Source organism: Doryrhamphus excisus, chromosome 17 (assembly GCF_030265055.1).
Source record: "Doryrhamphus excisus isolate RoL2022-K1 chromosome 17, RoL_Dexc_1.0, whole genome shotgun sequence".
Classification (NCBI taxonomy): Eukaryota; Metazoa; Chordata; class Actinopteri; order Syngnathiformes; family Syngnathidae; genus Doryrhamphus; species Doryrhamphus excisus.
In genome coordinates this window covers 11506184-11524699 of record NC_080482.1, presented here as the reverse complement: position 1 = coordinate 11524699, position 18516 = coordinate 11506184, and the positions used below count along the sequence as shown (strand labels likewise).

At 42.0% G+C, this 18516-nt stretch overlaps 1 protein-coding gene across 6 annotated transcripts in view; it reads left to right on the top strand.

Annotated features, from left to right (window-relative positions):
* Window positions 1-18516, top strand: part of sema6e (sema domain, transmembrane domain (TM), and cytoplasmic domain, (semaphorin) 6E) — an 86119-nt gene that overhangs the window by 48737 nt on the left and 18866 nt on the right. For all 6 annotated transcript variants that reach the window (XM_058052969.1, XM_058052970.1, XM_058052965.1 and 3 more), the window contains one exon: window positions 1741-1846. The gene's annotated coding sequence lies outside the window, so the exon portion shown is untranslated. The remainder of the gene's footprint in view (window positions 1-1740; window positions 1847-18516) is intronic.

The window sequence follows — 18516 nt, the reverse complement described above, 5'->3', positions numbered from 1 at the left end:
CCTTCGTACCATGACGTACTAGGGCTCCATCCCCCCATCTCCCGGCCCCCTTTGGCCTGCAGAAACACTGATCATTCATGTTACAACACTTTCCTTGCCCCATGACCACTTTTATTCTGCTGTATTACAGTTTTGTACAAGGTGGCCATCATTCATTACTTGCAAGAGGCGCGATTGCATGAATCAAGTGACACATTTACGACCATTTACACCAATGTGTCTCATTTCAGAGAGCATGCTGATGGGTTGACTTTTAAATTATTTTGTGTTCCTGTATTTCATTTCGCTTATGAATTATGTCCGTTATCATTAATCATCAGGAGGAGCGATTGCATTACAGTCATTCTGTTGTTGTGATGTGCTTGACACGGATTGGTGTGCTCACATTTGCTCCAGTATATACATAAGCCGTGCTTTTGGTATTAAGTGGTGTGAGCATACCCTAAGTTGAAGAAAAATGTACATTATGGTAATGGTAATGGTCATGGTTTTATTTCATTTGAACATGCATCAGATTACAATTGAATGCATCACATAATCAGAAACAATCAAACCTTGGTTTTTGTATGATTTGTTTTTTCCTCTGGTTTTCTACACTGTCTGGCTTTTTTGTGACAGTAACACACAAAAAAAATAGTTGTTTTGCCATTTACTGTGCAGTTCAGTTGAATGGAGTGCTCAAACAAAAGCACACTATGCTCTGGTGACTCTCTTCCATCCCTTTGTCATTTTATAATTATTTTGTATTCTAAAATTATAATTATACTTTATAAAATGTATTTGTTGTATACTGTCTGTGTTGGTTTCTGGAACAGATTAATTGGATTTAGGTGATTTCTTATCGGAAAAATTGTTTTTGTGCTAATTAATAACGGAATCCAAGGTTAATAAGTAAGACGCGTAATGAAAAATCGTTTCTCAACCTTTGACGACGATGCTGTACTCGGCCTTCTCTGCCGCCTTCTGTTGCTGGTAAAAACAAGTTAGGGAAGAAGTGCCCACTCGTCATCGCGAGCGTGGGCGTGTGACATGGCGCGTACTGTAGCCAAAAAGATGGCGGACATCTGGTGTGTGTGCAGTGTGAACACAAAGCGTGGAGGCGCCGGTTCAGACCTGACAAATAACCAAGAAGCCTTTTTTTTTAAAGTACACACTTTGGTCATGTTTATTTTAAGGGCCTGTTCAGACGGGAGGTTTTAAGGTTGAAAGGTGAAGTTTTTTCATCCACACGGAAGCAGTATTGTAGGTGCCCTGACACTTTTTTTTAATGGCTTCCAGAGTGGGAAAATCTCATAACGCTGACTTGTAGTTGCCGTCTGGATAAGCAAACTGCTACTTTCTGAAAATGATGACATCACTGCACGTGAACGGTTGTGTACTGCTGCCGAAAAGCAGTCTGAAATGCCAAAATGACTTACTGAAGTAATTCCACTTAAATTTAGACAAGCCGTACAAGCAGTCTGTATGGAATCCTTTCCCGTGTGGATGTGACTATTTACTGATACAGCACTGTATGAACACCATTTCTTTTCATCCCACAAAAAAAGAAAAAAATAGAAGTATTCCCGTGTGGACAAGGGCCAAATCTCATCTCACTGGTTTGGTGTTGTGACAGCTGAGTGACCCCCACCCCACAATGTCTCCATAGGGGACAGAAAGAGGCCCCCAATGGCACAAGCCCCTGAGGACATGTCACTTCCTGCGTCATGTGTCCTAATGTCTTTGTTGTTTCTTTCACAGAAAGTTTGAAGAGGGAACACATTGCTCCGCCCCTTCATCAAAGCTCCACCCTCACCCGTGATCGCCAGCTGAGGTCTTTTTGGGAGATCTGTTTGGACCCGACAGAGTGAGTTAACTTTCATCTTCTTGAGCCAGCAGTGTTTGGGCTGTATTGAGCATCAATCAATGGATCAATGAGCTCAGCCTGCAGTGATGCTGGCTGCTCGACACAGATCGATAATCAATTTGCGAGCTGGCAGCTCATCAACAAGTAAAACAAATCCTCACTTTTTTACATTTGATGGAGAGTCAAAACAAGCATTTCAAGAAACGTTACGAATCCATACAATCCGAGGTCCATATTTAGACTTGGCGGTAGAGTCCATGCACATAAAGAACAATTTTATTCCTCTTTAACAAGATCTACTGCCTTTGTCTGAGGCCCAGAGCTAACTTTTTTACATTCAGTCAAGTGGAAGACAAGAAGACAAGTTTTAATTTTAAAATTCCCCATACTAGAGAGAGACAGAATGTACAAAATAACATAAAAATGTACATTCAATCCCCTACCAACCTGCAAGTATTCTGACACTAACCAGTGAAACTCTTTAAAAAGTACTCCTAATCACAACTCATTATGTGGACAAAAGACATCTGTCACCCAATTTCCTCCACTCACACTTCCCCACCACTATGGTCAAGACCAAAGAGTTGTCATAGCGCCTCAGGGACAAGATTTAGACCTGCAGAAGACTGGAACAAAATTTGCACAATAATTCATAAATGGTATATAATCAAATGAATGATTGTGAGAAAGGTGAGGGATCAGCCTGGAATAACAAGGCAGTAGCTGTTCCTTGATGTCAAGGGAGTTGGAACCACAGTCAACAACAAAATCATTAGTAACACACTTTCCCTTAATAGATTGAGATCCTGCCGTGCTGTCAAGGCCTCCTTGCTCAAGAAGACACATGTACAGGCTAGTCTGAAGTTTGACAATCAACACCTGAATGACTCAGACAAGGCTTGGGAGAATGTGACCAAAATAGAGCTCTATGGCATACGTGTCAAATTCAGTCGGTCTGCATAACTGAAAATCTAGAATGATGATTGTTTGTATATATGTGCCTTGTAATTGGCTGGTGACCAGTCCATAGTTTTTGATTGTTTTTCATCAAAATAGTAGTCATGCTAAAACTTGGTGTTGCCAAGTATCACAGTGTCAAAGTGATACTGTAAGTTTTTTTTTTTTTTTCAAAAGACGAAGGATCAGACTACAATGAACGAAGCAAGTACAATAGCCACCCGCTGTGGCCATTGAGGAAAGTGCATTGTTGTAAGCGGACAGCTTACAGTATCGCTCTAATACTGTGAACATCCAGCAGCAACTCAACATTTTGGAATGACTAACATTTTGATAAAAAAATATACTGAAGCAAGTTGACAAACTAGGAGACCCTAGTTCAATTCCACCCTCGGCCATCTATGTGTGGAGTTTACATGTTCTCCCCGTGCATGCGTGGGTTTTCTCCAGGTACGCCGATTTCCTCCGACATTCCAAAAACATGCTAGGTTAATTGGCGACTCTAAATTGTCCATAGGTATGAATGTTAGTGTGAATGGTTGTTTGTCTATAGGGCGGCACGGCGGTCGAGTGGTTGGCGCGCAGACCTCACAGTTAGGAGACCAGCAACTCAACATTTTGGAATGACTAACATTTTGATAAAAAATATACTGAACCAAGTTGACAAACGAGGAGATCCCAGTTTAATTCCACCCTCGGCCATCTTTGTGTGGAGTTTACATGTTCTCCCCGTGCATGCGTGGGTTTTCTCCGGGTACTCCGGTTTCCTCCCACATTCCAAAAACATGCTAGGTTAATTGGTGACTCCAAATTGTCCATAGGTATGAATGTGAGTGTGAATGGTTGTTTGTCTATATGTGCCCTGTGATTGGCTGGCGACCAGTCCAGGGTGCACCCCGCCTCTCTCCTGAAGACATAGGCTCCATGATAAGCGGATAAGTGGTAGAAAATGAATGAATGAATATAATATACTAGCAAAGTTGGTCAATCATGTCAGAGCTGTGCTGTAAAAGTGTCCACTGTAGGATTGAGGGTGTATGAAGTGTGCGGCAGCCTCGTTAAGTGCTAACCACCGCCTGCTTTCACATCCTTGTTGTTAGAAAGGTTTGGTCCAAAAGCATTCATCCATATGTCAGAAAGCAGTCAAGAAATGTCACTTCCATGTCACGCTAACGCTTGTAGCCTTCACACTGGTGCTCTATTCACACACTCTCTCTTCTCCCTGTTGCCCCCCCACGTGTCACTCAAATGAACAGAGGCCCAACATTTTAGCTAGCTTGGCATTTGTTGGAATGTACAGAGGAGGCTTGGTATGCGTTCTGCCAGTCAAGGCCGTTTGACACAAAGGGTCGTCACACAGTGAAATGGTCACAACTGCCCACCCAGAAAGAGCATGAACAGAAGAGTTTGCTGAGCCAAACGTGCACAAGAGCCAGCGATGGCAGAGCAGCAGTAACAGTAACGACTATGGCGCCTCTACTACATGCACGCTCGGCCTACGTGCACCAGAATACAAGTTGTGACTGTCAGAACTGTAGGAGGCTCGCTATGTTGCATAGTTCATAAATAACAACACCATAGGAGATGCTCAGCACGCATTTCACATCTTTAAGAACATCTTAATGTTCTTTGTTGGTTAACACACACGTTAGATGGAGGGCAGTGATGGACTGTGCAATAATGTTTTTATGGTTTTACCCTGCCTCATAGTGTTTATTCTATATTTTATACATACTGTGATATAAACATCAGACATCAGTGTTGGGAGTCACAGTGTTATTGTTTTCCAGTAATGCGTAATGTAATTAATTACCATGTCAAACATTACAATGCTGTTGCAGCGTGAAATGCGGTGCGTTATTGTACACTGATATTAAACAGCTGCTTTCCGCCCGCCTGCTCACCCATAGAGATGTGATTTTCACAAACAAGTCAAGTTTTCTGAATGACTCTTTTATGTGAACGATGAGAACCGATATAATCTATCATAATAATCATACAGTCATTCCTTGTTTATTGCGGTTAATTGGTTCCAGACTAGTAAAGGCGCAGTAAAAACTTTCCACAATATAGGATTCAGTGTTAATAAATAAAATATTAAATCATTAGAACATAGAATATCTGTTTATGACTTTTTAAATAAGGCTTTTGACATTATTAGGGCGCTGTAGACAGGAAGTAACACCCCTACAGTCATCTTTCTTTCATTGTTTACACCACATTGCCCAATTGTTATACTGCAGGGGCTATGAGCTAACCAGTTAGCCTTGAATTTATTTTTTCTTAACTCAAGTAGCCAAAAACTTCCACACACAATGGGATGAGAACTTTTTTCACTCTTTCGTGTCGGGCATGCCATGGCTGACTTTTTAATGTAAGGTAATATCTCAAAGGTTTGTGTCATTTCTGCCTTCTAGTGAGCAGAATACTACATATCACTTGAATTAACATGTGTTTTGTCTAATAATAGACCATAGTCTACTACATCACAGCAATCATTTATGAATTAATTAATGTGATGGGAAAAAAACATGATATAGAAAGGGAGCAACAATTGAACTGCGACAGATGACTAATCTCCTTGATGTGTCAACATCGAACCAAAATATCTTATCTCTTATCTCATAGAGTTTGTGTCATTCATGTAGAGCAGGGGTCTCAAACTCAATTTACCTGGGGGCCACTGGAGCTAGGGTCTGGGTGAGACTGGTACGCATCAGGTTTTCCCCCCAAAAAAAACACATTTATTAAAAACAGAAAAATATACAAACTTTTTCAGTGCTTTGGTTCCGATTTTCTACAGTAAAAGCTCTGATAAAACATCCACTGTTCTCAAATATTCATTCATTCATTCATTTTCTACCGCTTTTTCCTCACGAGGGTCGCGGGGGTGCTGGAGCCTATCCCAGCTGTCTTCGGGCGAGAGGCGGGGTACACCCTGGACTGGTCGCCAGCCAATCACAGGGCACATATAGACAAACAACCATTCACACTCACATTCATACCTATGGACAATTTGGAGTCACCAATTAACCTAGCATGTTTTTGGAATGTGGGAGGAAACCGGAGTACCCGGAGAAAACCCACGCATGCACGGGGAGAACATGCAAACTCCACACAGAGATGGCCGAGGGTGGGTGTTCTCAAATATCTTCATTTTTATTTTTCTGCACAAAATAAGATGAAAAATATATTAACAAATCAAGAATAAAGAAAATCAGTCAATCAGTAATAAATAAATATAATAATAATAATAAAACAGCAAATAATAACTTAAGAAACCACATATAGTTGGTGGGTAGACAAATTATTTTTTTCAGATTAAAATAAACAAAGCATTATTAGAGCCCTGTAGACATGACAAAACACGACTATAGTCACATTTATACTCTTTTTATTTACAACATATTGCGCAACTGCAGGGTCTTGAGACACATGCTAACTCGCAAACTAGAGAGCTAGCGACCTAAACGGTAGCCTTCAAGTTATTTCCTTTAAACTTAAATAGCCAAAAACTTACCACTTCCACACGGATAGGGAGGATAACTATTAACTATTGACTATAAACTATAATCAAACGTAATAATTTTTTCTGGGTACATGATACCATACAGCATCCATATCAAACTTGCGCGGGCTGCACTAACATTAAACTTTCATATCAAGGCGGGGGCCTCAAACTAGTGTCCTGCGGGCCACGTGTTTGAGACCCCTGATGTAGAGTATGTCCATTGCTTGCAAACTATGATTGACATAGGGTGCTGGAGCCTTTCCAAGCTGTCTTCGGGCGAGAGGCGGGGTACACCCTGGACTGGTCGCCAGCCAATCACAGGGCACATATAGACAAACAACCATTCACACTCACATTCATACCTACGGACAATTTGGAGTCGCCAATTAACCTCGCGTGTTTTTGGAATGTGGGAGGAAACCAGAGTCCTCGGAGAAAACCCACGCATGCACGGGAAGAATATGCAAACTCCACACAGAGATGGCCGAGGGTGGAGTTTTCAAATATATATCTTAGAATATTTTATTTGTTTGTGCGTTTTCAGGCTTTAGAGCTAAACAAGACACAGTAGATGATACTGGGGGTGTTGATGCACCCAAGGTAGTCCTTGCGTGTCTTTGCTTGCTGCTAAACTTGAGTTGACCTCACTGGCCGTCAGAGTCGCTGTCTTTGCGTGCCCTGGTTTCCTGCTTCCTGCCAAGCCAACACCCCCCCGCGCCCTGGCTGGAAGCTAAGCGAGGGCACGGCCACGTGCACGTCTGTTCTGACAAATTGGCAGTGAGGAGGCAGATGGCGCTGGCGAGGTGATGTGCCTGTCAAGCCTGTTTTCGCGGCGTTGAGAACGCGTGTTGACGTGTAATCGTCACACGTGCACAAACACTTCAACGTGCACCGGAGACGCCACCTTGCGCCAACCGCCAGACCGTCCATGCGTGTGCAGCAGCGGTGCTGGCGATGCTGAGAGATGTTGACATTGACATGAGGCTCACGCCGCCATCACTCCCGGTATCCACGCACCAACGACCCTAGCTCAAATGTTTGACAGCTTTGCTCGTTAGGACGTGTACTCCGAGTATAAACATCCTGCCTCCTAAATATTCCATTTTGAATTTATGAAGAGCTTCACAGGGAAAGACAGACACATGTCCCACATTGCAGGGATTCTAAAACGGGGTCCGGGTACCCCTAGGGGCTTGCAAGGCATAGGTTTGGGGTATGGAATTGTTTTTGCAATAAATGAATGAAGTTATGGCGCAAGTCCATCCACTTCGTCAAGGGATGCAAAGGTCAAAGCCACTAAGCTTATAAAATATGCGGACAATTATATGCACTTGGCTTTTATTGAGAACAATGACAGAAGGCCAAAATGTGTCACGTGGCTTCAAGTGCTTGCCAAGGCTTCATTAACACTGTTATAATGTGCACTCTTTTGACACTCATTTTAATAAGAGGCAGTAAGTAATAATTATATTCTTATCATTATGTTAAAGTTGAACCAATTAAGCACGCTTCAAACTGCTTTGAAAACAAAGTGGCCTCATTTTTGGACGGTTCTAGTCTCATTTTCTCTCAGCTTTGCGATTTTGGGGGGAAATTAAGTTAATTTCTTTCAAATCATTTATCTTGAAATGTTGAAAATATAAATCATTTCTTATAAGGGGGGTGTCCTAAGAGGTCCATAGTCACTAAAGGTTTGAGAATCACTGCTCTATTGTTTACTTAGAAACGTCTTTTTTGTTGTATTTCTCACTGGGGCCTCCTGAGGAAATTAGCAGTACTGCAGAGGCTTTGAATCTAGCTTGTTGAGGTGAAGGACAACATCTTACCAAAAAAAGCACAACATTACTGCAATAGCCTGTGAGGCTGGACAAGAAATAACATCCCCACAGTGTGTGAATGTCACGGAGCTCCCTCGGCTCCTTCTTCTGTAAACATAAAACACAAAAAAAATCAACTACTTCCGATTTCCTCTCAATGCCGGAAGCAAAGAATTCCAAAGAAGGAATTCTTTGTTTTTCTCATCCAACTTTTCTGCGTCACACGCATTCACATACACATGTGCGCACACACACGCACACATACACATGAACATTACAAGCAAAAACACACAACATCTGCTCATCAACCGTCTTTTGACAGTGCACGTTTCTAGTGTGCACGTTTACATGCAGCACCCAACAGTGGATCATGAATAAATCATCAGGCGTCTACAATGTCAACAAACATGGCTGCCGTTTGTCCACAGGTGTGTCATACCAACGTGGTCTGCATGCATAATGACTTAACGAGCATGTGTTAATGAGGATGTGTTAATCAACTCACTGTTTGGATTTAATCCAAACGAGACCAGAACTTTGCCTTTGAGCTTGTCACGCTGCTGATTTGTCTCACTGCACGTTGTTAAAAAGTACAGCTTATTCTTTGGTTGAATGACTCATCATTTTACTCACAGTCGTTATGTGTCATAAAGTCACCACTTTCTGCCGCCCATGTACACATTTGGTTGCATTTTCCGGTTTCAGTTTCAAGTTCGAGTTCTTGACACCTGGATTATGTTTCTAATTTGAGGTAAATAAAGAAAATTGTTCTTTGGTCCGCCCTGTGATTGGCTGGCGACTAGTCCAGGGTGTACCCCGCCTCTCGCCCAAAGACAGCTGGGATATGCTCCAGCACCCCCTCGACTCTTGTGAGGAAAAAGCGGTAGAAAATGAATGAATGAATGAATGTTCTTGATGGTCCATTTTTATTTGTCCATCACTAGAAGGGCTGCAATGATTAATCCAATTAATCAACAACTTTTATGGTCGACAATCTGTTTTCAGCCTCGCAGATGTGACTATTTCTTTTATTTCCTTAGTCATCCAAGAGAGTTATTGTCTGTGTTTTAGGCAAAGCAAGATCAGCTGGTCCCTCATGGACTGGGTTTACTATGAAAAGAGCCATTTTATCCCATGACCACAAAAGAAGAATAGCCTGGAGCCGCAAAACATACGTTTAAAACAAGGTCTTATAAACTCTAACAAGAGAATAGAAGAAATAGAAGTGCAGTGAGTGTGCATGTACATACAAGGGATGCCAACTAGTAGGGTTATCATGGTATCATCTTGGTTAAACCTCACTACCTGACACCTGAACGTCCTGACGTATCTGACGTCTCCCATGGTTTTGGCCGTCAAATTTGCAGGGAATGTTGGGGTATCAAAGTAGTTCAGTACTTGCTAATATTTAACTCGACGTGCATTTTCCCTACTCTGGTGTTAAAAAAATATTTGTGATTCCAAAGAGAGCCACAAGAAAGAGGCTGAACAGCCAAATGCGGCTCTGCAACCCACGGCTCTAGGGCAAGGGTCTGCAACCTTTAACATCAAAAGAGCCGTTTCGCCTCCTCTTCTAGTAAAAAAAAAAAAAAGTCAGGAGCTGCAAAACATTACACAGCTTATAAACTTCTAAAAATTGTAATCCTTAAAAAAATATATAGTTAAAACCACAAAATTCAACAAACATGTCCATCAGAGTTCACAGAGCTTAACATCATGTTTTTTGCTCAAATACGTTTATGCCTGTGCTGAATTGTCATCGGTCCTGTCCTTCAGTGTCTTTGCAAAGAGAGGCATTCTTTCATTTTCTGAATAATTTCCTTTTTATTATTTTTTTATTTGGAGAATAGATGCGCTGCTATTTTTATGAATGATTCTTTCATCTTTCATTCTTTCTTTCCATCTGTGAATGGCTTCCCATCTCATGTGCAGCCCTGTGCTGCCAACTGGTGTGGCCATTTTCTCACTAAATCTGATGACTTTCCAAACCCTCTTGGTGACCTATATTCTCAAAAGTGAATTGCGACAAATGTAAAGACTTATGCTTCCGTTAATTACTGTAAATTGTTTTATTTTACTGCACAGTAACTTGCCTCAGACTCAACTCAAAAGTCCCTCACCTCAGTCTAGATCAGGGGTCTCAAACTCAATTTACTTGGGGGCCACTGGAGCTCGGGTCTGGGTGAGACTGGGTTCAGATTTTCCAAAAAAAACAAAAAACAACGCATTTATTAAAAACAAAAAAAATTAAAAAAAATCACTTTGGTTCCAATTTTCTACAAGAAAAGCTCTGATAAAACAATCCACTGTTCTCAAATATCTTACTTTTTATTTTTCTACACAAAATAAGATGAAAAATAAATAAACAAATCAAGAATAAAGAAAATCAATCAATCAGTAATAAATAAATATAATAATAATAATAAAACAGCAAATAATAAAAACTTAAGAAACCACATATAGTTGGTGGGTAGATAAATTATTTTTTTCAGATTAAAATGAACAAAGCATTATTAGAGCCCTGTAGACATGACAAAACACGACTATAGTCACATGTATACTCTTTTTATTTACAACATATTGCGCAACTGCAGGGTCTTAAGACACATGCTAACTCACAAACTAGAGAGCTAGCGACCTAAACGGTAGCCTTCAAGTTATTTCCTTTAAACTTAAATAGCCAAAAACGTACCACTTCCACACGGATAGGGAGGATAACTATTAACAGTTATTTAACCTTTAACATGAACATTAATCAAACGTAATAATTTTTTCTGGGTACATGATACCATACAGCATCCATATCAAACTTGCGCGGGCCGCACTAACATTAAACTTTCATATTAAGGCGGGGGCCTCAAATTAGTGTCCGCGTGTTTGAGACCCCTGGTCTAGATGCATTCATGGACTTTGCGGTGAGTTGGATATTTTGCATTCATTTAGAAAATGCTTATTTCCCCTACTTCACCGCACTCCATGAAAGGAGCCACAACAAGGAGGCTGAGACTGCCAACCCCTGCTGTAAGGCCTAACTGTTTACTCAATTAATCAAAAAAACAAGCTTGGGATTAATCGACTAAGAAAACAACCCTGACTGTGTATGAAGTAATAAACAGTAGTATGGTAGTAAATCATAGATATAAGAATATCTATAAGAATATTCTTTGATTATCAAGTGCAACAGGTCATTGAGTGGTCCAAATAAATGTCTGCTGGATAGAAGCAATCTGCAGCCTCACTACAGTGGAAATTCTTGGAGGTCCACTCAGGTTCTTTGATGTCACGCTGCAGCATTGACTTCATTAAAATGCTGTTTATGGACAGAACACCAAACGGGATCAATGCTGTTTCATTTAACAGAAACAGATCCGTTCAGTTTTGACGTGTTGAACCGGGCTTCATAGACGTAGATGAACTTTCGTCAGAGGAGTGGTTCCCGGTGGATCACATCAAGAGAATACTTGAGTTCTATCGGATGGTGAGCTTTTATCTCCGTCTTTTGGTGTCTTTTCCTCAGAATCACTTCACACTGTGGGACATTTATGTGAGACATGGCCAGGGACTGAGAGACCCTCATTACCTCAGCTGTCAATCAAGCTCTTCCCAGACAGAGCCCACCTGAGGGTTCTACTGAATGATGTCTTCAGTGTCTCATACTCAAGGTCATTGTGAAGGAGGACACCCGAGTCCAAATGGGTCCAAATTGGAAGTCCAGTTTGACAGATGGAAGTGTCTCGGCCGTGTGACATCATGATAAGTCCAAACTGGCATGTGGACCAGCAGGCTTGAGGGGGAAGCTGTAACAGGAGACACCAGCAGCTTGCAACACAGTATTGATCGGTCCAAGGTCCAGACAACAAACCAGGCGAGCCGGCTCCCTCATCTTCCTCCTCATCCTTCCTCAAGAATCAGAACCTCATCTCTTTCCCTTCGTGATCTGCTTGAACGCAACAGCTGGCTCAGCTTGATGGCTCGGTCTGGTACAGATGGCCCAGTACTAATTGGTTCGGCTGCGGGGTCAGAACTGGACTGACGTCATCGTAGTCGGGTTGAGAGGAGCTTTTTTTGTACGACATTTTTTTATGTTTGCACCTCCCCCTTGTGTTGCATTAAAAGTGAATTGTCAGTGGCATGTCAAGGAGTTAGTTCATTAGTTTGGCATGGAAAGGCGGATATTCATTCATTCATTCATTTTCTACCGCTTATACTCACAAGGGTTACGGGCGGTGCTGGAGCCTATCCCAGCTGTCTTGGGGCAAGAGGCGGGGTACACCTTGGACTGGTCGCCAGCCAATCACAGGGCACATATAGACAAACAACCATTCACACTCTCATTCATACCTATGGACAATTTGGAGTCACCAATTAACCTAGCATGTTTTTGGAATGTGGGAGGAAACCGGAGTACCCGGAGAAAACCCACGCATGCACGGGGAGAACATGCAAACTCCACACAGAGATGGCCGAGGGTGGAATTGAACTCGGGTCTCCTAGCTGTGAGGCCTGGGTGCTAACCACTCAGGCATGCATCGTGTGTGTTATTATTGATAATAAAAGTGATTGACCACAAACATGTGATGACGGCCCCCTACCCCTACTCCAAGTCCTCATTGCACCGCTCTGCAGTTTGGTGATGTCATCATCCCATGAGGAAGATCTGTCCCTGTTAGACGCCTTCATTCTGAGAGCGATTGTCGGGTCGAAGCGTAATTGGAAGGATGTGCGGTGCATTGGCCTTCAGACAGTGACGAAGTGTTTAATCTGAGCAGGGAGCACACGGTCATGGTGATGGTGTTATCTTAACGAGGAGCCTCTTTGCCGCCATATCCAGCTCTTAACGTCCACTTGTCTTCTGGAAACAAAGCATTTACTGGGGGTAGGTCCATGATGTCACTGCTAACTGATCGCATCTCCTAAAAAACTCACAGATGTTTCGTTTTTATCTCTTGTCCAACGCAACATTTCTTTAGCAGACACTTTCACACCCTGCTTGCACCACAGCCCATCCTGCTGCAATCGTATGTCTTTATTTAGCATTAGCACTGTATTATTGGGAACCGCTACAGAATGGTTGCTGCAACCAACGTCCACATCCAATAGATGGATGGTCTTCATGCGGTTTTCCATGCTTCCAAAGCGGTCCAAACAGGTTAGCTCGTCTCTTTTGGTGGTGCTGCTGTCAAAGTCGGCCGCACGGTAGCGAGTGGTTAGCATGTTGGCCACACAGTCAGGAGATCGGGAAGATGTGGGTTTGAATCTCCGCTTGGAGATCTCAGTGTGTACTTTGCATGTTCTCCCTGTGCTTGCGTTGGTTTTCTCGGGGAACTCCCACATTCCGAAAAAAGATGCATATTAGGTTAATTGGCGATTCAAAATTGTGAGCGTTAATGATTGTTTTCAGGGCTCTACATTAAAAACAAAAATGACTTGCCCATGGGGAATCCTTAAGGTGAGAACTACTTGCCCAAACTTCCCCCCATATAAAATGAAAAGACTGCCATAATGATTATCATCTAATTTACTACATACTACCTTACACATCATCGTCGTAGTAAGCAGTGATATTTATAAGTTGTGCACCACAATGAAACATTATTGAATAGACACATTTGTGTACTAGTAAAGTGTTTTTAATCCCGAAAAAAATGCTCAATGGTCAAACAATAATTTGTGAAGCAAAGGTGAGAAAAATACACAGAGAAATGGAAGCAGTAGATTTTGTAGCTTGTGCAAAATCAGCACTTGGTATTGGATCTAATGGGTGGTGTTTCATTGTGACCACTTCAAATTGTCACAGCAATGTGATTCACTCACCTGTGCCATCATTTGATTTGCTGCCGCTAATAAAATACTTGTTTAGGAGGCACTGGTTCATCACTTTTGGCTGTTTTCTTTCACAAGTTGTTGAAGAATTAGACGATGTTGGCAGGGACGCCATGATAGATGTTTTCCTAGTCAAACGATTGCTGATTGGTTGATCGCGAACAAGAACGGGTGTGGGTAAAACGCGGACTGTGGACTGCGGACCGCGGTCTAAATAAACGATTCTGATTGGTCCATTTCAAGATTTGCAAGGATTGGTTTGCAAATTACCAACGGAATTACGCAGTCCGTGTTTTACCAACACCAATAAGAACCACTTTAAAAAAAACTCTTTACAGTATGGCATGCCAAAGTGCACTTGCCCAACGGGAATATCACTGATTGGATTTACTTGCCCCAATTTGGTTTTAACTTTCCCCGGGCCATCGGTACATCGTTATTGTCGATTCCTGGTTTTTCTGTACTTTCCCTGCAATTGGCCCCAGTTTACCCAGCATACCCCGCGACCCTAATGAGGATAAGCGGCATAGAAAAGGTCAGGATTTAATATTTTAGCCAAGTCAGAACTTTTACCGACAAGCTGTCTTTTTCAGTCTGTAAAATGACGGATGTGGCTTAGTAGCTCGCGCGCATGCTTCTCTACCGTCTGATTTTCTTTGGAGTTCAAGCCCAATCAGAAACACGTCATATAAACCGTCCAAAACTCCACTTGACACATATAGAAAGGAGGACAAGGAAAGCATTCAGAATTGATTCCAGAATAAAGGAATTACGCTGGTGGGAGTTTTCATGTGGGCTTGAAGTATCAGGTGTTCCTCACTGGAATGCTGAATTATTGATTGAGGGGGGGCGTTAGTATATTTTAGACCGCCTGCTTAGATGGGAACATTACAAATGCACCCTGGCGGATTGTGAGTGACGGCGAGCTCCAAGGGTCGGGAATGGTTAGCCTCTCCCAGGGCCAACGTGAATAATTAACCAGAAGCAGTCGGATGGAGAAGACACTCATCCGTCCTCCATCACAACCTTTTAGGAGTTTTTTTTCCCCTGACAAGAAGACAAATGATGGATGACTTTTTCCCAGGCCTCAAAAGAGGTCCTGCCAACATGTAACGTTATCGTCTACAGTTAGCTATCAGATAGTTTTAATCCAAAATACATCAAGGTAATTAGTGAGTTTAAAGAGCTGGTCGTTGCCGGTTACAATGAAGGCTATGGTAGCTTGATACTGGAAATCCTCCGTCCTCTTGTTGGAGTGTAGCATCATCATCTTCTCTGTCTCTTCTCCTCGGACGTCAATCCTCTGAAGATCCCTCACAGAAGTCAAAGGCGGACTCAAAGCTTCAGGGACGAGTCTGACGCGAGCAGAAGATCGATGAACTCAATGAACTCGGTGACGAGACAGACACCGGCCTGAGCTGGATGACCGGCGAGGTTAAAGCGGCATTCCCAAGAGAGCCGCCTGAGTGGCACCGCACCTCCCCACCCACCGATGGACACTTGTCAGCCCTTCAGCCACCCATTATGGCGCCATGCAGATTCATGAGGGGGAGACGGGTGATGAAATAAGCGAGAGAGGGAAGACGATTGATTTCTTTTTCATGGAAATAGCAAAGAATCCCGCCGTCACTCCTCTTTAAGTCGGAATGCTAATGGACCTTTTAGAATGTTGGCGTGGAAATCCCCTCGAGTGTTTTTGTTTTTCCCACTTCAGCCTTCTAAAGTGGAGTGGCGTCCCAGCTGACATGTTTGTATTCAGCAATCCTGCTTGAAATGTCTTCTTCTTTGGGACTCAGCCAACATGGCGGCTCAGCCAGGTGAGCTGAATGCTGAATGTTTTCCCATTTGGGAGATGTGAAAAGTTATGGGAAGTGTGCAGGTGTCGATATGCGCTGCCGCCTTGAAAGGCTTGGTAATTGAAGCTCAGCGGGACGCGTGACACCCGCCTGACACCCCTCAGTCCCGCCGCCGTGTCCCGCAGGGATTTGTGCTCCCAATTATTGCCCGGCGCTCCTTGATCCCACTTCCAATTTGCTGCCAGGGCGTCGGTGTGGTCAGCCTCTGGAAATCTAATTAGCAAAGTTTCTCCTGTGGCACGTGCGACACTAGCACAGGCTCAGTAGCTCAGCGAGAAACCATGATGGCCGTCATGAGACCGCAATGAGCGCCGGGCGGGGGACATCTTTGTGGCTGCAAGCTCACAATGAGACGTCTGTCCCGCCGTCCACGTTGACATCATGTGTTGTTTTGTTGCTGATGCGTTAGCGTCCACATGAGCTTGTTTTCACATAACTTTACATTCTGCTGTGTCACTGCCCTTTAGCATTAGCTTGGCCGTACAAGGAAGGACTGATTGGAGCTTTGCCAACATCCTTTTAAGGTGGTGCAACGAGTAGATCCGCACCCCCGCCTATAGATCTAACGTCCTTTTGATTGGACCTTAATGACTACATCAGTCCCGGGCCAAGCCCATAAAATCTACTGGACATATTTTATTGCAAAGTACTGCCTCTTACGCAGAATGTAGTCATTCACAACGGTCACCTCTGCAGTACTACACACAAGCATGGGAAAGGTCAAAGGTCAGATGCCGCTCATTAAGAATCAAAACAAACATTCTCAGTCCCTTACATAATACACCATAGCACGTTTACATGTCATACTTAAATAGTTACTGCCATGTAGTACGTAATGTGCTACGTAATGGTGTGTGAGTGGTGTGGAAAAGTGCTGAAACTTTTCTCAACCATTTTTCAAGACATACCTCTCAGTGCCGGCCATTTTGACTGATATTTCAAGACACTAAATATTGTGTTCTGGGGTTATATAAACATGGTACACACCAAAAGAAAGATTAGATTCTCATCTTTGTAGTATTTTGGTGTAGTAAGTAATGTACAATGTGATGAAGTGGTATTTAAGTGTAGTATTGAATAGATTTTCATGTGGTATGATGTAATGTAGAGTGTCATATTTTAATGCCGTATGTAGTATCTAATGCAGTGCAGTGTTTTAATGTAGTGTGTAGTGCTATTTAAATGTAATATTTAATGTGTTTTCATGTTGTATACCATATAGTGTAGTGTTTTAATGTAGTATTTATGTAATGTGGTGTTTTAATACTAGTATGTTATGTAGTATTTTAATGTTGTGTGGGGTGTAGTGTGATGTAGTGGTGTTTTCATGTAGTATGTAATGTAGTATTTTAATGTTGTGTGTGGCGTAGTATAATGTAGTGGTGTTTTCCTGTAGTATGTAATGCATTGTAGTGCTGTAATTTGGCGTTTTAATGTAGTGTGCAGTGTAGTATGATGCAGTGGTATTTTAATGTAATATTTAATGTGTTTTCATTTAGTATGTCATGTGGTGTAGTGTTTTAATGTAGTATGTAATGTACTATGATGTAGCGGCATTTTAATGTAATATTTAATGTTTTTTCATGTAGTATGCAATGTAGTGCAGTGTTTTGATACAGTTTTTTTAACATAGTATGTAATGTGGTATTTCTGTTGTTTGGAATATAGTGTAGTGTCTTAATGTAGTATTTCTGAAGTATTTTAATGTAACATGTAATGCAGTCTAGTATTATAATCTAGTATTTACTATGATATTTTCATGTAGTATCTCATTAGTGTAGTGTTATAGTATAGTTTTTTAAATGTTGTATGTAAGTATAGTACGTATGTCATATGCAATGTACTGTCTAGTATTGAAATGTAGTATTTAATATGGTATTTTCATGTAATATCTCATTAGTGTATTGTTATGTCATATGCAATGTACTGTAGTATTTTAATATTGTATTTATGTTGTATTTTCATTAAGTATGTAAAATATTTCAGTGTTATAATGTATTATTGAATGTAGTATGTCATGTAGTGAGGTATTTTAATGTTTCATGTATAATCTCCCTTCCTGGAGGCTGCACTTCTTTTCAAGCTGATGTAACATTCCTCATCTGGGCATCGAACAACGTCGCGTTGCTGAGGAACATGATGGAGACAATGACAAGTTCATGTCCGCAGCAGACCAAAGAGGCTTTAAGAGTTGTAACACGAAGACATTCTTTAAGACTTTAATCCTCACTTTGAGAGATGCAATGTCCTCTGGCCTGCAGCCTCTGTGTCCTCTCAGCTTCACAACGTTCCAGAAGAAGCAGCTATGCACAATGGCTGCAGCAGTCCCACACAACTATGATGTTGTCTGGGAGCTGCTGGCGTCCTCACTGTGACCTCATACTCTTATCACTTGTCGCTAACTAGCATACTAACTGGCCTGTTTGCTGTGTCTCAATTGTGTACTTACATATAGGCTGAATCTCAATTCTACTCCTGAGCCCCTCCCCCTCGTCTTACCCCTTCCCTTACCCCTTAAAACCTAGGGCCAAGGGGAAGAAGCCATAAGAAATGGGACATTCATTCTCATTACATCATAACCCTTCACCGGTTGCTCACTATAACATACGCAGATGAGTCAATGAAATTGGCCATAATAAATTATTCATAAAGTCCATACATATAGATGGATAGATGGATAGATGCATAGATGGATGGATGGATGGA